This window comes from Rhincodon typus, chromosome 3 (genome assembly GCF_021869965.1).
Source record: "Rhincodon typus isolate 14 chromosome 3, sRhiTyp1.1, whole genome shotgun sequence".
Classification (NCBI taxonomy): Eukaryota; Metazoa; Chordata; class Chondrichthyes; order Orectolobiformes; family Rhincodontidae; genus Rhincodon; species Rhincodon typus.
Window position 1 is genome coordinate 49,161,677 of NC_063334.1, and position 21,424 is coordinate 49,183,100.

The window sequence follows — 21,424 nt, forward strand, 5'->3', positions numbered from 1 at the left end:
TAGGATAGGCCGAAAAAAAATCACAGGTAAAGACAAGATGTTACTTCAGTAATATTTTACTGTAAGTGTGTTTTAGTAAGTTGGTCTGGATTGTTATTTGAACATATATTACATGTGTGAATTTTAGAATACATTTTGTGTTTCACAAACATTCAAATTATTTTTGGAGAATAAGATATTGAATTTTCTATCAGACAGTTATGATTTTCAGCATCTCAACATTATTTTTCCGAAAAATGTGATATTTTAGGCAGGACAATATCTATTTACTGTTTCTCACACTCAGCACTTTAGTTGTGTTACAGTGCTGCCTAGTGGAATCACATTATATTGCACACGACCAAGGAAATGTTGAATATTACTTCGCACATCTGACTGGACCGTTATGTGCGGAGGTGCCAGTGTTGGATTGAGGTGCACCTGACGAAGAGGCAGCACTCCGAAAGGTTGTGATTTCAAGTGGACCTGTTGATCTATAACTTGGTGTCGTGTGACTTTTGAACTGGACCCTTATAGATAGCATTGAGTGATCGTTTAAGTGCTTTAAGATATCCTGAAGTCATGAAAGCATCATTATAAGTATATTATTTCTTGTGGTCAGTGGTGACCTCCTTCCTTCCTCCACCCACACTTGATGGTGATGGACAGCAGTGTTGAAGCCAGGGAAGATTTCAGGAAGTTAAGTCATTTCCTTCTGGAGGTGATAGTTTCTTGCTGTGTTTACAGACAACGCTACTAATAGGTGGATCAATGAACACTAAAAACAGACAGAAGTATCCAAAATGAGGGAGCTAACTATAAGACCATAAGACTTCGGAACAGAAGTAGGCCATTCAGCCTATGGAATTATGCAACAAGCCTTGAGTTCATGAAGGGCAGGTCATGCTTGACAAATCTTTTGGAATTCTATGAAGACATTACGAGTGAGGTGGACAATGGGGACCCAGTGGGTGTGGTGTACCTAGACTTCCAAAAGGCCTTTGACAAGGTGCCGCACAAGAGGCTACTGCATACGATAAGGATGCATGGCATTAAGGGTAAAGTATTAGCATGGATAGAGGATTGGTTGACTAACAGGAAGCAAAGAGTGGGGATAAATAAGTGGTATTCTAGCTGGCAGTCAGTGACTAGTGGTGTGCCTCAGGGATCGGTGTTGGGTCCGCAATTATTTACAATTTATATAGATGACTTGGAGCTGGGGACCACGTGTAGGGTGTCAAAGTTTGCAGATGACACTAAGATGAGTGGCAAGGCAAAGTGTGCAGAGGACTGTGAAACTTTGCAGAGGAACATAGATACATTGACTGAGTGGGCAAAGGTCTGGCAGATGGAATACAATGTAAATAAATGTGAAGTCATACATTTTGGTAGGAGTAATAGTAAAAAGGATTTATTACTTGAATGGTAAAAAGTTGCAGCATGCTGCTATGCAGAGGGACCTGGGTGTCCTTGTGCATGAATCACAGAAGGTAGGTCTGCAGGTACAACAAGTAATTAGGAAGGCAAATGGAATTTTGTCCTTCATTGCTAAAGGGATTGAAATAAAAAGCAGAGGTTATGTTGCAGCTGTACAAGGTGCTGGTGAGGCCACACCTAGAGTACTGTGTGCAGTTTTGGTCTCCTTACTTGAGAAAGGATGTACTGGCACTGGAGGGGGTGCAAAGGAGGTTCACTAGGTTGATTCCGGAGTTGAGGGGGTTGGCTTATGAGGAGAGACTGAGTAGATTGGGATTATATTCATTGGAATTCAGAAGATTGAGGGGGGATCTTATAGAAACATATAAAATTATGAAGGGAATAGATAAGATAGAAGTAGAGAGGATGTTTCCACTGGCAGGTGAAGCTAGGACAAGAGGGCATAGCCTCAAGATTAGAGGGAGCAGATTTAGGACTGAACTGAGAAGGAATTTCTTCACCCAGAGGGTTGTTAATCTGTGGAATTCCTTGCCCAGTGAAGTAGTTGACGCTACTTCAGTAAACGCTTTTAAAAAAAAAAGGTAGATTTTTTTTGAACAATAAAGGAATTAAGGGATACGGTGAGAACGCGGGTAAGTGGATCTGAGTCCACGAAAGGATCAGCCATGATCTTATTGAATGGCGGAGCAGGCTCGAAGGGCCAAACGGCCTACTCCTGCTCCTAGTTCTTGTGTTCTTGTGTTGAATGCTTAATGTGTAAAGTAGTGGTTTGAAATCTTGCCTGCAACAAGTATGGGTTCACTCTAACAGCAGAAGAATTGGCAGATTTATGTTCCTGCAAGTTATTCAGGAAAGAATGGGGAATGCAATTTCTTTTAATGGCCACCTCAGATTGACAGATCTATTTATACCCCTATACTTTATAAATGATATTTTCAAATATTTGAAGGCCAGTGACGACACCTGTTTAGCAACAGTTAGGTTGATAGAGCATGTGTGTATGTGCAGATGACTCATGGTAACCATTTTTAATGGTGACACTCTATTGCCTGTGTTGGGAACATAGACTGTGATAATTTCAAGCCATTTATATGGTAGAAATGCTGCTTGACATTTCTCAGCCTAAGCATAGATGTTATTTGCAACTAGCTGTAGGTTGGGATAAGCTGTTCCATTCAGGTCATAGAATCATACATTACGGAAACAGACCCTTCAGTCCAACTCTTCCATGCCAACAAGACCTATTTTCCTGTGTTTGGCCCATATCCCTCTAAATCTTTCCTATTCGTGTACTTGTCCAAATGTCTTTTAAATGTTGTAACCGTACCCACCTCTTATTATTTGTGGAACAACAAAGAATCATGTCCTTCTAGTAACGCTGTGACAGAGAGAAAGTCTTATTGAATCAAGAAGAATGCTGTGAGATATCTGCCAATAGTATCCTGGGATCATAGGTGATCTCTGCCAACCATGGCAATCTTCCTTAGTGATAGCTATGACTCCTGCCTCTGACTTTTCTCTCATGAACCCCCATAAACCACAGTTTTGCTAGGGTTTTTGGTTTGTTCTTGGTTGAATGATATCTTAATGCTGAAATTACTAATATTTCTGGCCAATATTTAATTTATTTCTCATTCATAATTCAACATTCTACCCATTTCATTCACAAGTCTTCATTTTAAGCTCTTCATTAACCTCTTTCCAGTAGGAGCCTAAAAACAAGAATAGCCCATTTAGTTCCTTGAGCAATTCCATTATTCAATTAGATCATAGCTAACTTGTGACCTAACTCTGTGTCCACTTTTACCTGATATTACTTCATACCTTTGATTAACAAAAATCTACTAATCTCAAATTTAAAATTAACTTTGGATTCAGCATCATTTGCCATTTGCAGAAGAGATTTCTAAATATCTGTCAACCTTTGTATGCAGAAATATTCCTTAGATTCACTTTTTAGACTCTACCCTCTCTAATCCCGAACTCCACAACCTGCAGAAATAATTTTTCTTTGTCTAATTTATCTGTTCCCCATAATGGTTGAAGCTTCAATCAAATGACCTTTTAACTTTCTACATTTCAGGGACTACAGTCTTAGTTTGTGTAATCACTCCATGTAATTTAACCCTTGGAGTTCAGGTATCATTCTGACAAATCTGTCCTGCATTTCATCCAAGACAAGTCACTTCTTTCTGAAGTATGGGTGCCCTGAATTGCTCTCAGTGTCCCATGAATGGTCTAACACGCGTTTTGCATACATGACTTCTATCCCCTTGCATTCTCAATATAAAGGTCAGCATTACTTTAATCTTTTTGATTATTTTCTGCACCTACTGATGACATTTTAGTGATCAGTGTTTCTTTGGACCTTCACTGTTTCTGCCTTTACACTATTTAGAAGGTACCCTGTTCTATTCCTTTTATGCCCAAAAAGATTACTTTACATTTGCTGACATATAAATCCATTCGTCACTTTTGTGATTGTTCACTTAGTCTAGTAATATTTCATTAGCAAAGAATCTTGTGGTACAATGGTAGTGTCCCTAACTTGGAGCAAAAATCCCCAAGCTCAAATCCCACCACCACACTTGATGGCCGCAGCCTTGCAGGTCAATGAACAGTCTGTAAATCCTTCAGTTACGGCTATGACAAGTGTTAAGAACAGGAAAGCTTCCAGAACCACACAGAGCTGTAGCATAATAGTCTCTGTATTTAAAGGACGCCATGTATAAGTTCTTGCCATAAGTCAACATCATCTTTGTTCCAGGAGACTACCACACACACGCACTCTCATGCATAATATCTTTGTGGCTTTAAGCATTCATCAACAATATTTCCAAGCCTACTTGTCATTATATTATTATTAAATTTGCACATTTGGCTTTCTAATCCATCATTTGACACTTCTATATGTGTGATGAATACTTAAAGTCCTAACACATGGGCTCACGGCTCTCTGAAATTGCAGAATATAATTCAACCTTATAACCCCGACTTTGTCATTAAGCCTGCCAATAAGGGTGGTGCTGTTGTAGTCTGGCATACTGACCTCTACCTTGCAGAGGCTGAGCGCCAACTCTCAGATACCTCCTCCTACCTTCCCCTGGACCATGACCCCCACCATAGCACATCAGGCCACTGTATCTACGGTTACTGATCTCATTTCATCCGGTGATCTCCCCCCACCTCTGCTTCCAAGCTAACAGTCCCCCAACACCACACATCTCGTTTCTGCCTCCTGCCAAAAATCCACAAACAGGACTATCTGGGCAGACCCATTGTTTCAGCCTGCTCATGCCCCACAGAACTCATCTCTTCCTACCTTGACTCAGTCTTCTCCCCCCTGGTCCAGTCCCTACCCACATACATCCATGATTCATCTGACGCCTTACACTGGTTTCAAAACTTCCAGTTTACCGGCTCCAACCACCTCCTCTTTACTATGGACGTGCAATCCCTTTACACGTCCATTCCCCACCAGGAGGGTCTTAGGGCTTCTGCTTCTTCCTGGAGCAAAGACCTGAACCATCCCCACCCACCACCACCCTCCTCCGCTTGGCCGAGCTCATCCTCACCCTCAACAACTTCTTTTTCAACTCCTCTCATTTTCTCCAGGTAAGAGGGGTGGCCATGGGTACCCGCGTGGGCCCTAGTTATGCCTGTCTCTTTGTAGGGTACATGGAACATTCCTTGTTCCAGTCCTATTCCGGCCCCCACCCACAACTCTTTCTCCGATACATTGATGATATCATTGGTGCTGCTTCCCTGTCTCGTCTGGAATTGGAAAACTTCATCAATTTTGCCTCCAATTTGCACCCTGCCCTCACTTTCACCTGGTCTACCTCTGACTCCTCCCTTATCTTCCTCGACATTTCTGGGGATATACTAATATCTATTACAAACCCACTGACTCCCACAGCTACCTGGACTATACATCCTCACACCCCACTTCCTGTAAAGACTCCATCCTATTCTCTCAGTTCCTCCGTCTCCGTCGCATATGTTCAGATGAGGCCAACTTCGACAAGGGAGCTTCCGAAATGTCCACCTTCTTCCTCAACCGAGGATTCCCCAGCTCCATTGTTGACAGGGCCCTCAACCAGGTCCGACCCATCTCCCGCACTTCTGCCCTCACCCCTTCTCTTCCCTCCCTCAACAGCGAATAGGGTTCTCCTTATCCTCACCTACCATCCCACGAGCATCCACATCCAGAAGATCATCAGACGCCATTTCCATCACCTCCAGCAAGATGCCACACCAGACACATATTCCCCTCCCCTCCCTTGATCGCCTTCTGCAGGCACCGTTCCCTCCGGACACCCTGGTCCACACTTCCTTCACCCCCAACACCTCCCCACAGCCCTACGGCACCTTCCCCTGTAACCGGCGAAGGTGCAACACCTGCCCATTTACCTCCTCCCTCCCCAGTATCCAAGGGCCCAAACATACCTTCCAGGTGAAGCAACACTTCACCTGCACTTCCCAGAATCTAGTTTACTGCATTCATTGCTCACAGTGTGGTCTCCTCTACATTGGTGAAACGAAGCGTAGACTTGGCGACCGCTTCGCAGAACATCTACATTCTGCTTGCAAAAAAGACCCTGAACAACCTGTTGTCTGCCACTTCAATGCACCACCCTGCTCCCTGGCCAACATTTCTGTCTCTGGCTTGCTGCAGTGTTCCAGTGAAGCCCAAAGCAAGCTGGAGGAACAATACCTCATTTTCCGCTTGGGGATCCTGCAGCCCTCTGGACTCAGTATTGAGTTCAATAATTTTAGGGCCGAAACTCTCCCATGTCCCGGCCCTCCCACCCCACACACCAGGCCTTGTTACCACATAGCCTGCCATTACACAGCCCCTGTTGCCAGTTACTAACAGTCCCCATTAACAACTATTCACCCTCCCAGCCTGATTGTTAGCAACTCCTTTGTCTGTCCAACTGTCTTTCTCTCTCTTTGGGCTCTATCCTATCGTTTACTCCCTACCCGACCCACCTCCCTATTTTCTGCACATAAACTGACGTTTTCCCAGCCACCATCAGTTCTGAGGAAGGGTCACCGGATCCGAAACGTTAACTCTGTTTTCTCCTTCACAGATGCTGCCAGACCTGCTGAGCTTTTCTAGCAACTTTGTTTTTGTTCCTGATTTACAGCATCCACAGTTCTTTTGGTTTTTACCCAGAAACAGGGTTCTACTTATGGCAAGTTTAAGCTATTAGCCACAAGTGTTTGTGTAGGGCGGTTGCAATTTTGAAATCTCTGTGACATGTTTTATTAAGTAAATTAGTCCCACAAGCATACTTTAACCACAATCAAAGCATGTAAATTTTTTTTTTTAATTTCGTGATCGTCTGCATCTGACAGAAAGACAGAAGATGTGCAGACTAAAGACATGCAGGTTGGGTGGATTGGCTGTGCTAAATTGCCCATAGTGCCAGGGATGTGTAGGTTAGGTGGATTCGTCATGGGAAATGCAGGGTTACAGGGGTAGGGTGGAGGGCGAGTCTGGTTAGGATGCTGTTTGGAGAGTCGGTGTGGAGTTGTTGGGTCAAATGGCCTACTTCTACACTGTAGGGATTCTATAGAACAGACACAATGTTCCTGATTTTTGATGTGGTTTTATGTTTGAAAATTACTAGAATTTTGTTTTTTCCATTGGCTAATACCATCATGAATATTGTCTTCATATATCCAGTGGTTTTGGCAATAACTGTTTTTGAGTCTTCCCACTGCACGGTTTGGCTGCTGACATTAACAATCATGGGTGTCTTATCCACATTGCGATTGTGACAGAATGGTAACTTGTGCTTTTGTTACTGCCCGATGATGAATCACTGGAAACAGGTCATTTTGGCATTGTGTTCAGTCATTCTGTCCTTAATTATAAACATTGGTAATTTGCTGACCACTGATGCTGTGCTAAACAGTTTATAATTCTCTGCTTTTACCTGTCCTTCCCTCACTTTTCTTAAATAACAAAGACATGCATAATTTTATGATCTAGAGGAACAGGTTCCCAATGGAGAGAACCTTGAAAGTTTATGGTTAGGGTACCTGCAGTCTTCTTAGCCATTTCCTTTAAAATCTTGGGATGGAAACTATTTGATCCTGCTACAAGCACTTGCCCTTATTCCCCTCCTTGGCTATTGTTTTAGAATGAACCAGACTTTATAACCTCATCCAACATGGTTAAGCATTCAAGCACTTATTTTCCTAGATCGCAAAAACAGCCTTTCCAATTCTGTAATATCATCTCCTTCTAGTTTGAACTCTCAATATCTCTGATACAAGCTCTCCACCATTTCCAAAAACGCCATCATTAGTTTGCTCTCCTTTGAGCAGTCTCCTTCAAACTTACCCATTGAGTGAACATTTGGTAACTTCTAATATCTGTTTTTAATCTAGTTTGCATGTTTTGATAGCAGCAACAGCACGGTGAGGCACTTTTCTACATTAAAATGGCCTTTGCTTGTTGGTTTTCTTGTAGCAAAGATTTTTGTAGATTATGCCTGGGTTTTTGCTTCCGTTAGACACAGGCCATTTCTATGATCCACAGATTTGACGGGAATAAAAGAGGCTCAAAGAATCTGACTTTCATTCCAGGATGTCAGAGTTCCCTGGAAGGTGAACCTAGCAATCCTGGAATGGATGTGTATTGGCCAGGAGGCATGTCTTTATGTACTCTGTGTGAAAGAATAATTAAAGAAAAAAAACCAGGAGCAGCCCTCTCGTGCACGCCTATCATACTGTCTCTCTGCATATACACTCATCATGCTCCATCCATGCCAGTCTGTGCCCTTCACCCACTCTCCATGGCCCTTTATAGCCCCATGTCCTCCATATATCACCCTTGTCTCTTTTCTTACTATGCCAATTTACCTAATATTACCATTGACAGATATCAGAATCTGTAGGGAGATGCAGAAAAAAAGATAAGTTTGATTAAATATCTAGGTGTATTGAAGAATTTGATGTATTGTAAAAGTACTTTCATTTATTAAAAATACTACATTTACATTCCTTGAACTCAATAAAGCCTAATGAAAACAAATACTTTGTTCAAGTGAAATGAACATTGGAATTCATGGTTGCACACCAAAAATGTCCAAAATCATTTGCAGCTATGAATCAAGCAATGATATTTTATTTTATTTTATTGTCCCGTGTGCCGAGAAACAGTGAATTTTGTTATTTTGCGTGCAATACAGGCAGATCATACCGTACAAAGTGCATCAGGGTAGCAGAACAGAGTGCAGAATACAATGTTACAGCTGCAGAGAAGGTGCAGAGAGGGAGAACAACATCAATATTTTGAGTGGTCCATTCAAAAGGCGATAATAGAGGGGAAGAAGCTGTTCTTGAATCTGTTTGTACGCTTAAATTTCTTTATTCTGCCTGACAGAAGAGGATGGAAGACTTTATGTTGGTTGCTTTCCTGAGACAGCAGGAAGTATAGATGGAGTCCATGGATGGAAGGCATGAAGGATTGGACTGTGTTTATAACTCTGTAGTTTTTTGCAGTCTTGGGAAGAGCAGTTGCCATACCATGCTGTGTTGCATCTAGATAGGATGCTTTCTATGGTGCATCTATAAAAATTAGTAAGAGTCTTTGTGGACATGCCGAATTTCCTTAGCCTCCTGAGGAAGTAGAGGCATTGTTGTGCTTTCTTGACCATTGCATCGACGTGGGTGGACATCACTCGTAGGAACTTGATGCTCTTGACCATCACCACTTCAGCACCATTGAGGCAGACACGGATGTGCCCTCCGCTTCCTGAAGTTAATGACCAGCTCTTTTGTTTTGCTGCTGATGATGGAGTGATGTCGTCTCTACGTTATGCCGCTAAGCACTTAATCTCTTTCCTGTAGTCTGCCTCATCATTGTTTGAGATCCAGTGGTATCGTCAGCAAACTTGTAAATGGAATTGGGGGTGGAATGTGGCCTCACAGTCGTGAGTGTATAAGGAGTATAGTAGGGTTGAGTAGGCAACCTTGTGGGGCACAGTGTTGAGGATTATTGTGAAGGAGGTGTTGTCGCCTATTCTTACTGATTGCAGTCACTGAGCCAGGGAGTTAATAATCCAGTTATAGAGGGGGAAGCTGAGACTTAGATCTCGGAGTTCGGAGATGAGTTTGTTTGGAATTATGGCGTTGAAGGTGGAGCGGTAGTCAATAAATAGGAACCTGACGTAGGTATCCTTATTATCCAGATGATCCAGGGATGAGTGTAGGGCCATGGAGATGGTCTCTGCCGTGGACCTGTTGCAATGGTAGATGAATTGCAAAGGATCAAAGAAATCTGGTAGGCTGAAGTTGGTGTGTGCCACGCCTAACCTCTTGAAGCACTTCATAATTTAGATTTTTAGAATTTTTTAGAATCTCTACAGTGTGGAAACAGGCCTTCAGCCCAACAAGTCCACACCAATCCTCAGTGCATCCCACCCAGACCCATCCCTCATTACCCACCTAATCTACACATCCCTGAATACTACGGGCAACTTAGCATGGCCAATCCACCTAGCTTGCACATCTTTTGGACTGTGGGATGAAACTGGAGCATCCGGAGGAAACCCATGCAGACACAGGGAGATTGTGCAAACTCCACACAGGCAGTCGCCTGAGGGTGGAATTGAACCCGAGTCTCTGGCGCTGTGATGCAGCAATGCTAACCACTGAGCCACATTGTGGAGGTCAAAGCCACTGGGCAGTAATCTTTGAGGCACACTTTTATAATTTTTTTATTGGCACCAGAATGATGGCAGATGGGGACATAGTTAATGGTAAATGACAGGCCCGCACTGTAATAATGGATCATTGTGAAATCAGTTATGCAGGAACTAATTTAGTAATGGAAGGGCCAAGGATTATATCTCGGACAAAGTTGAATAGAAATCAACTTTTTTAACGCTCCAGAATTTTTTAAAAATTAAGAGTGCTGAATGTGAAATGCCTTGATAGTTTTAACAGGTCCCTTCGATAGTGTTTTGATAGCTTGACAGTTCTTTCACCAATTTGACAGTTGCACAGTTCCAATGGGTTTATGTACATTTTAGGCACATTCTTGTACACCTTTAACAACCCCAGAAAGTACCTCACCTGCTCCTCAAGGAAACCTGCCACTGTCCTCCCTCCCAAAGTTGTCTCGGGATTGTATCCAGAGGGTACCTCTCCTCTCAAGAGAGAGTGGCTATTCCAAACTAATTCACCTGGTTCACACTGGGTCTTACCTGATTTAATGTGCACACTCCAGCCTCCACACTATAAAAATGCCATAATTCCACTTTGGTGTGAGCAGGTAATGATGTATATGACCTGCTGCCTCCATAAAACATTAGTGTGTAAAATTCAGTCTGACTTCACTTTCACTCCTGTGAAAATGAAAGATTCTGTGTTTTAGGGTGGTCTTTCTGAATTTTGACCACTTTTGCCATTTTCGGTATGGAGGAGAGCTCTACGTTGTGATGAAAGTTAAGGCCTAACAGTGAAAGTCGTTCAATTCAGCATTGTATCTGTCAGATTGGGAAGGGTTGACAAGTTCCCTTCATCGGATGACATTAATGAACAAGCTTCATTTTTACAATAACCCAGAAATGTTCCCAATGATTTTTCTAGTGCTGGCTCACCCATAATGTTTTATTTATTTCGCTAACTTATTTCATTAATTTTCATTCACTCATATTTAACAGATTAGTTGTCTACACACTACCACAAAGGGCTTCCTGCCGCATCATAGTGGCAATGCTGCCTTAGTTTTTCCACTGCTGATTGAATGCGAACTATGTTACACAGTTGGCATCATGCTTCAGCATGTCCCATTTCCAATTCTATGCACTCCCCACCTGACAGCCTGTTTATTTCCATCCATAGAGATATAATGACACAGAAGGTGGCAGTTTGGCTCATAATATCCATGCTAACCTTCTGTAGAGCAAATTAGTCAGTTAGTGGTAGGTGATGCATTGATATTAATTTTCCAAAATTTGCTAGATTCTGTAAAATTTCCATCAGACTGGAAAATAGCAAACATAACTCCTCTATTCCAGAAAGGAGGGAGGCTGAAAACTGGAAACTATAGATCAGTTAGCTAGATGTCTGCCATAAGCAAATGTGTTAAAATCAATTGTTAAGGAGGTTCAGAAAGAAAGGAGGAGAACACGCTCCCATCTGCATCAACGGGACTGAGGTTGAGAGGGTGGAGAGCTTCAAGTTCCTAGGAGCCATGATAACTGACAATCTGTCCTGGACTTCCCACGTAGATGTGACGGTCAATGCCACCTCTTCCTCAGGCAGTTTAAGAAATTTGACATGTCCATAAGGACCCTAACCAATTTCTACACTTGCACAATAGAAACCCTGTCTGGGTCCATAACGGCCTGGTATGGCAACTGCTGTGCCCAGGACCATAAGAAACTACAGAAGGTAGTGTGCACGGCCCAAACCATCACAGAAACCAACCTTTCATCCATGGACTCTATTTACATGTCTCGCTGCACAGCAAGGCTACAAACATCAACAAAGACCCATCGCACCCTGGTAATGATCTCCTACAACCTCTTCTGTCAGGCTCAAGATACAGAAGTCTGAACATACCCACCAGCAGGTTCAGGAAAAGCTTCTTCCTGGCTGTTATCAGACTAATGAATGGACTCTTTAGCCTCCAATAATGCTGATCTTGCTAATGTTGGTCTTGCCTAGTACACGCCCTGTGCAATTTAACCTGTATGCCTCTGTCTAAGTCTTTTTGATCTGTACATCCTAACTTACTGATGGTAAACAAAGCTTTTCATTGTACTCTGGTACACTTGGCAATAAATTAATCAATCAATCAATCAATCAGGTTGTAGCTACACACTTAGTAAAAAAAACACAAGATAATCAGGAAGCGCCAGCATGGTCTTGTGAAAGGAAAATCATGTTTAAGCAAATTATTGGCACTCTGAAGGAAGAACGTGTGTAGATATCATTGAACCTAATATGATGTTTTGTCTATGTATGGAAATTATCGGACAAAAATACATTTTTTTCTTCATACAAGTAACCATCCAACTCTTAATTTTGCTCTATCAACATTTCATTATTACCTTCTCTCTCGCATACATGCCTAGCTTCCTGTTAAAGGCATCTTTGCCATGCACCTCAACTACTTGATGTGGTAGGAAGTTCCTTAACATAGTTGCTTTCTTGGAACGTAAGTTTCTCCTGGATTCTTTATAAATTTATTAGTAACTATTTGAGATTACCTTCAAGTGGCAGCATGTCTACCGTATCAAATTTCTTCATTTCAATGACCAATTTTAGGTTGCTTCTTAGCTTTCTCCTTTCTAAACAAAAGACCAGTCTGATAATTTCTCTCTGACACTTATCACTCATTTCTGGTACATTCAGTGTAAGTTTGAAGATTGGAACTGTGCTCAGTTTTCGAATATCAGAGAAGCTGTGGAAATGTGTTCCAGAAAGAAAGAAGGCAGCGAAAACTAGAAATACATTTGAAAAAAGAAACAGTTTATAAACAAAGCAGCAGCACCACCAGCTAAAACATACTCGATACATAGGATATAATTCTGAAAATATTTTTAAAATGAATGCCTTACAATCTTAGCAAAATGTTCGATGCTGATATGCTAGTATACTAGTATAGTATTGCATGCTTGTATAGCAGATAAAGCTGGTCTAAAATTACAATGACATCTGTCCACAAAGCATTTATTCTTCATAGCTATATTAGCCTCTTTTTATTGTTGGACACTGTTTCCTTTGTTACCGTTTCTTTAGCCATTTTTATGTCTACTTAATTTTCTTTTTATTTAGGTTTTTTGACTGAGAAGTATCAACCTGTCTTCAGACCTCTGACGAAGCATTCCTCCTCAAGGGCCCACCAGCAGGTACTCAAATGCAGTTAAGACTGAAAAATGCTATGATGTTTCTCTCTCCTTGACAAAGAATAGTTGGTACTCAATCAGTATCTTTCTTTGCACACGTGTACTGTTCAGGGCCTGTAGACCACTCCCATTAATATGTCTTTCCCCTGCTGTACCTCATCACCACCCAAACATTTTCTATATCCTGATTTCCTTAACCAAGGTCATCACATCAGTAGCCTTAGTCTTGAACTATGTGAAAATTCACACGTATAAAATTAGATAATGAATTGATTAACTTTTACTGAGAAAGTAAATTAATGACTTAAGCCGAACATCAATGTTTGTTCTTGTTAAGCAGTCGAAGTCCGGCTCCAGTGCATTAGTTGCTAGCATGGTGGAAATATAGATGAAAACCAATTTTGTAAGCTGTCAGTCTACTTGTAAGACTGAAGATATCTTCTGTTGGATGCTTGAAGAATTGCCAAAATAAATGCACTGAAATAAGGAAGTAATTACAGAATTATGTAAGTTGGCACAGTTGTCTTGCCAATGCTGACATTAATATAGCAATATTAAACTTTCAGTTTTACTAAGGAAGGTGGAATAGTAGAGCAAATTTAAAGGACTAAAGCCGGTGTTAAGTAGATTTAAGAACAGTTAACTAGTAGCTCTCTATTTGTATATTTTGTTAGTTATTGTTGCACAGTATAAAAGTGTTCTTCAAAACTACCTGGCCATTCTGTCTGCAACTGGGATTCATCCCTTATTGTAGCTATCTCTCAGCTGACTCAGCCTTCATAATAAAACCATTTAGAAAATAAACAGATGTCTGCTTCTGTTGTAGTAACCCTGAATTATGAATGCCTGGCTGAACTCAAAAAAGTTACTAATCCAGTCAACACTACAGACAGTATTTGCACAGCTTGAAAGGGAGTTCAAGATTTGTTTGATTGATACCTCTATTACCTTGTAATAAGCCGGCTTTTGCGGTTTTCAATGCATGGAGAGGGTGTTTATAGAGTCGTAGAGATGTACAGCACGGAAACAGATCCTTCGGTCCAACTCGTCCATGCCAACCAGAGATCCTAATCTAACCTAGTCCCATTTGCCAGCATTTGGCCCATATCCTCCAAACACATTTGTACAAGATTAGGTTGCTAAAGTGGATAAAAGATTTTTCAAATTGATGCCATAAATGACTGTTTACTGACAGCTTTATGATAAGTTAATAAGGGAAATAAATGCATTTCAATGGGAATAACGACTGGCACTATTTTTGGTTTCCCAACTCCTTTGAGAGGTCATGAATCACTGACTCCATCAAAATTGCAATGAGAGTGTTGAATCCCCCACAATAGACCCAGTGACTTGAAGATAGCTGTCTACCAATGCCCTCAGCCGTTTATTTTGTAGAATCCCTACAGTGTGGAAATAGGCCCTTTGGCCGAACAAGTCCACACTGACCCTCAGATCATCCCACCCAGACCCATCTAATCTACACATCCCTGGACACTTTGGGCAATTTAGCATAGCCAATCCACCTAGCCTGCACATCTTTGGACTGTGGGAGGAAACCGGAGCACCCGGAGGAAACCCACACAGACACGGGGAGAATGTGCAAACTCCACACAGACAGTTGCCCGAAGGGGAATCAAACCCGGGCCCGTGGCACTATGAGGCAGCAGTGCTAGCCACCGTCTGCCCCCTTGTTGGTGAAAGTTTCAGAATTGGGAATGGGAGTGGGAATCCTTTAATCTTGTTCTGTCTTCCGTTTTAAAGGCCTCCTGACTTGCCAAAAATCCGAGTTTCAGAAGTTAGCAATTATATGTCATCAGAAATTGCAATGAACCACTAGCTCTGAATCAGCACTCATGAAATCAAGGCCCTTACTTAATGTTGCCCTAAGCATGGTACCCATGTAGGTTCCAGCTTATGTGTTATAACTGTCAGATCTTTGATCCTAGTTTCTGTTAGTTTCTTCTTTTTTTTGTCAGATTTCCTCATTTTGTTTCCACATATTTTAGCATCTGTATGTGAAATATATGAACTCTTCAGGTGACCATATAAATTCTATAGCATGAATATTGCATTAATGAATTAAAATGAAAACTATGTATAACTTTGAAACTGACTTCCTGTAAACTCACATAGATTGTTAGAACTGATCCACCAATAAATTAGTCATACAGATAGATAACTTAATTTCAATATGGATAATCTTTAAAATGAATTTACTCTGTTTTCCAGTGTGCTGCGGTTGATCCATATACATATAGGCTGTTTGACAAATTTAATCCTGCGCTGCACACTTATTTTGAATGGAATCCTGTGCTATGTGCTGTTCAGCTAGAACTGTGTTGGAGATATCCAAGGCCACTGGGACTTGTCTGCAGATATTTTGATTTCGCCTAAGTCTTTGGAGAAACAAGTTAACTCTTTCCTATTCTGCACTTTTGCAATATCTTAAATATAGACATTTTCTAATCGGCCTGATCAGAGATGTTATTACACATCCCTGGAGCAGATGGGACTTGACCCAGACCTACTGGCTCAAAGGTAGGGAGAGTACCACTGTGCCACAAGTGTTATGCATATTAGTGCTTCTAAGTTGGAACTGCTGCTGCAGTTTTATTCTTTAAATGTACTAATCCAAACCAGTATGAATAAAAACCTGGCACTGTTAGCTTAAAAGCTTTGCAGTGGCTCTTGTTCTCTGTTGAAATTTGGATGTAACAAGAGTCACCTACCATAGCATGTAAATTGGGACAGTAGGATCTGTCCACAACCCTTTTCAACATATAGTGCCTGATATTCTAAATATTACTTCTATATGGAACTCATTTGACAACAATGAGATAACGAATGCTAATCAGTTAGTAATGTGATCTTTTCCTGTTGCAGTAAGACAACAGCTTCGGGCAAAATGCACAAATTGTGCCATTGAGAATTGTATTCATGCAGTGAAGCACCAATTGGCAGACATGTGATAAATTGTTCCTGAAGCTTCTGACTATTGGCAGTACCCCAGAAAGAAATATACTGTCAAACTGTCTGCTGTAATTTTCCATTTCTGGACCGTTTCATTAAAAAAATTATTATTTTTGTGGTCATCATTAATAATACTAATATTTTTATAGCAGTTTTACCAAAATGAATTGTCCCAAGGCTCTTGACAGGAAAGTTATAAAACAAAATATGACACTTCACCACATATCAGCACAAAACCAAAAGTTTGGTTAAAAAGTCAGGTTTAAGGAACATCTTAAAGAAGGAAAATGAAATAGACAAGCAGAAATGTGTAGGAAGGCCATTCCAGAACTTAGGACCTAGACCAATGAAGATGTGATTACAAATGGAGATTGATCAAAACAGTGTTTCTCGATCTTTTTCTCCACTGTGACCCCAATTTGAGGGTTGAAAATTGTCATGACCCCCTCACTGCTGGAGCCCTGATCCTCACTTTGCATAGACCTAATGTAAAATCAGAGATCATCAGGATGCTGGAATTAGAGAAGCGCTGATACCTCAGAGAGTTGTGGGCATGAGTAGACTACAGAGAAAACGAGGGTGAGGCTATGAAGGAACTTTGAAAAGATAGATGAGAAATTTAAAATCAAAATCTTGCTGACGAGGAGAAAATGTAGTCAGTGATCACAGGGGTGAGATAGGTGAATGAAACCCCGAGTTTAGAAACATACCGAGAATTTTGGATGACTTCAGTTTTATGGAAGGTAGAACATTGGAAGCCATCCAGTAGTGCTTTGTAACAGTCAAGTCTAGAGATAATGAGGGCAGGAATGAGAGAACAATAATGAAATGCTTCTTTTTTTAAAAATTTTCACTGTGTACTCTTCCAAATCAAGTATAAGAATTGAAGCAGTGTAAAATCCTTTAGACTTTGCCTGGGCACATACTCCAGCTTTCTCATAATTGTAACATTTCACTGTACTAGTCCCTGTAGTTTCTTATGTTGTACTTTTGTGATCAGTTTTGAGCATATTTATGCTGTAGATTTGTGCCTATAAAAACCGGGCTGCAATTAAATGTGCTGATTTAATGAAGATTTGTAATTGGCTAGAATTTCTAGCAGATATTTGTGATGAGAGGACAGTGTATAACTACTATATCACTAGTTGCCTACATCTCTGATTTTCTTTCCTCTAAGTGTTTTCCAAAATCTGGTCAAAGAAACCTGGGTTCCTGATGCAGCAGCATTTTAAATAGTGGGTGGTCTTAGCTTTCAGAGCATTGCCTCAGCTTTATCTTAAATCCCCTCTTTGTTCTTATTTCTGTGCGTGCATGGAAAGCATTTCTGATGGACAGCATTTCTGATGGACAGCGTCTGTGAAAATTTCCCTCTTGATGTCAGTCTTAAATTTCTATTCCATCACTACTTTATTTGATTTATATGAAATCAAAGCCTCTACTAGCCCTACTAAGCATCCTGACAAGTGCATAGCTGATATTCTCATCACAAATGTCTTGCAGTTTAATACAACCTCTATAGAATCTGTGTGAGAAGTACAGTGAAGAATAGCACAGAATCGCACAATTGTTTTACAGCACAGGAGAAAGCCATTCAGCCCGTTGTTTCTGCACGGGATCTTCAACGCATATTATGATTTAGTGCCTTTCACCCTTGTACCTATATTTCTCCCATACTGTTTTAATTGTTTCTAATCAAATAATCATCCAATTACCACTTCAACGTCTCAATCAGTTCTGCCTCCACCATGCTTGCAAGCAGTGCATTCCAAATCCGAATGATTTATTGCAAAAAAACTCTTCTCTCATCACATGTGCCCTATGTTTGTAAAGCACTTTAAATCTGTGGGGTCTTGTTTTCAATATTTTTATGAGTGAGAACAGCTTCTCCCTATCTACTCTATCCCGACCACATAACTTCAAAAACTTGCATCAATTTTGAGGGAATTCAGGAATTGGCCTGGTGACACTGAATATTTCTCAGTCTGGATTGTGAGTGGCTTGGAGTGGAACGTGCAGGTGCTGGTGTACCTGTATCTTTTGTGCTGGTAGGTTGGAAGTGCAGTCTAAGGGGCCTTGGTGAATTTCTGCAGTGCAATTTGTAAATGGTACACACTACTGTTACTGTGTATCAGTAGTAGCAGGAGTGTTTGTGGATGTGGCGTCAGTCAAGTGGACTGCTTTGTTCTGACTGGTGACACGCTTCTAGGGGGCAGCACGGTGGCTCAGTGGTTAGCACTGCTGTCTCACAGCGCCAGGAACCTGGGTTCAATTCCAGCCTTGGGCAACTGTGTGAGTTTGCTGTTCTCCCTGTGTCTGTATGGTTTTCCTGCAGGTGCTCCAGTTCCCTCCCACAGTCCAAAGATGTGCAGGTTAGGTGGATTGGCCATACTACATTACTCAGTGGTGTCTAGAGATATGTAGACGAAGTGGGTTAGACATGATAAATTCAGGGTTGCGGGGATAGAGTGAGATGCTGTTCACAGTGTCGGTGCTGACTTAATGGGCTGAATGGCCTGTTTCCACACTGTTGGGATTCTATGATTCTTGAATATTTTTAGAGATGCATTTATCTAGGCAAGTGGGAATATTCTGTCACACTTATGACTAAAGCATTGTAGCTTGTGGTCAGGAGATGAGTTACTAGCTGCAGGACTCTTAGTCTTTGACTTCCTCTTACAGCCACAGAATTTATATAGTTATTCCAGTTCAGTTTCTGGTGAATGGTAACCCCCAGGCTGTTGAGAATGGGGGATTCAGTGGGAATGCCATTAAATGTCAAGGGTGCATGGTTAGATGCTCTCTCGTTGAAAATGATCATTGCCTGGCACTTGTATGGTGTAAATGTTACTTGTCACTTTTCAGCCCAAGTCTGCATATTGTCCGGGTCTTGTTGCATTTGGAAATGGACTGCTTCTGTATGTGAGGAGTCACAAATGGTGCTGAACGTTGTGCAATCAACAGTGTACATCCCCACTTTTGAACTTACGGTGGACAGAAGGTCATTGATGAAACAGTTGAATGAAGATTGCTGTGTTATGGACTAGACCAGACCCCCTCAAAACAAATTAAGAAGGTAGCCGAGACCCTAACCTTTTCTTATTTTAAAGGCAAACGTAAAGTGCTGTATTCCAGATGAAATTCAATTGATTAAACTACTCAGTGTTAAGCAAAACACAGTTTATTCAAAAACTGTAATTAAAATACAACAAAAGAAAGAGGAACTTGGAATAACTTAGCTCTGTTGGAAAACTTAACAGAATAATAGATTATTTTAATACTAAACAGTAAATGTTCCAATATAGTAACATCCCATAAACACACTCTCGGCAAAAGGCAAATTCAGAAAACAGAGTTGTCTCACATGCAACTGTCTAGGAGGAAAAACATCCGGAGAAAACTCAGAGAGAGGGTGTAGCAACTGGGAGAGATTCACTGCCTTCCAACCATGTCGAGACTCCAGCAGGAACTGCTGCTGAGAAAACTAAAATTCCTGGTTTTCTGAAACCCTACCCATTCAAGTTGCTTCTGTTGTTCCAACTTTTATCAAAAAACCCCAAGGCCTCCCTTGCATTAAAATATCTCCTAAAAACAAAACAGGACAAAATAACCTCTTAAAGCTACAGTATTGTTATACCTCCCCCCTTTTTAAAAAAAAAATGAACTATCAACATACAAAGAGGGCTTCATTTTTAAAAATCCTTAGTCTTGCATTATTAGTGCGCAATGCATATACATTACATTGACTGTAACCATGCAAATATTTACTACCACAGTCTATTTCAGTTTGTTTCTTTTTCCCACCGCCAAATGCCTCCCTCTTTCTTCATCGCAGTTGCAATAACACGTCAGCAACTAGGTTTCTCATCATGCCATGTGTATAATTTTCAAATTGAATGGCTGCAATAATATGTTCCACCTAAACAGTCTGGAATTTTTTGTCTTTAGATTTCTCAAAAACTTTAAGGGGTTATGATCAGTATATACAATTGTCTCAGACCTGTTACTGGCAATATAAATGTTGAAGTGTTGTAACGCCAGCACCAAGCTTAAGGTTTCCTTCTCAATCATGAAATGTTTCTGTTCATGATTAATCAGTTTTTTGGAAAAATACCCAATAGATCTTTCCATCTTCTCGTAACCTTCTTGTAAGAGTACAGCACCGACGCCCACATCACTTGCATTGATAGCCACCTTGAATAGCTTTGCGTAATTAGACATGGCTAACACTGAGGCATTGCTTTCAGGCTGTCAAATGCCTTCGCACAGTCCTCCGTCCACTGAAATGTTCTGCACTTCTTCAAGTCTTCAGTCAGTGGAGCAACCATACTGCTAAAAGTTGGTACAAATGTCTGATAAAACCACTCAATCCCAGGAATTGTAGTACTTTCCTTTTTGTCAATGGTATAGGAAAACCCCCAATAACCTTTTTCCTGGGGGCCATCTGTCCATGCCCAATAACATGGACCAGAATGTGACTTGGGCTCTTGCAAACTCGGTCTTAGCCAGGTTTATCATCAAGCCTACCTCCTGATGTTGATCAAACAATTCCGTTAGTTGCCGCAAATGTTCCTTTCATGTGTGACTAAAAATCACCAGGTCATCGAAGTATGCCACACAATTGGGTAATCCAGAAATAACTTTATTGGTTAGTCTTTGAAATGTAGCTCGCACATTTTTCATACCAAACGGCATAACTTTAAACTGGTACAGTCCATTCGCTGTTACGAAAGCCAAAATTGTCTTCAATCTTTTGGATAAAGATACCTGCCAGTATCCTCAGAGTAAGTCCAACTTAGAAACATAAGTACCCATTCTCAGTACAGTCTTCCAAACATGGAATAGGATATGAATCAGATTTTGTAACTGTGTTGACTTTGCGATGGTCTACTCTTAATTGTTGGGTACCATCTGGTTTTGGCACCATTACTAAGGGAAGAATTATAGTTGCTGTAATTCACTTTGATTATGTTGTCTTTGAGCATGCGTTTAATCTCCGTTTGAACCTGTGCCACCTTTAGAGGGTTAAATCTATAAGGATGTTGCTTAATTGAAACATTATTTCCTATATCTACATTATGCTTAATTAGTACTTCCCAGCTTATTCCCATATTTCACTTCTTATAATTGTAATAACTCTTTCACGTCATTTCGATTTTCCT

The 21,424-nt window shown here is 40.9% G+C and overlaps 1 protein-coding gene across 2 annotated transcripts in view; it reads left to right on the plus strand.

Annotated features, from left to right (window-relative positions):
• LOC109913699 (guanine nucleotide-binding protein G(I)/G(S)/G(O) subunit gamma-7) overlaps nucleotides 1-21,424 on the plus strand; it is a 345,302-nt gene that overhangs the window by 90,121 nt on the left and 233,757 nt on the right. For both annotated transcript variants that reach the window (XM_048595252.1, XM_048595253.1), the window contains exon 2: nucleotides 13,225-13,298. The gene's annotated coding sequence lies outside the window, so the exon portion shown is untranslated. The remainder of the gene's footprint in view (nucleotides 1-13,224; nucleotides 13,299-21,424) is intronic.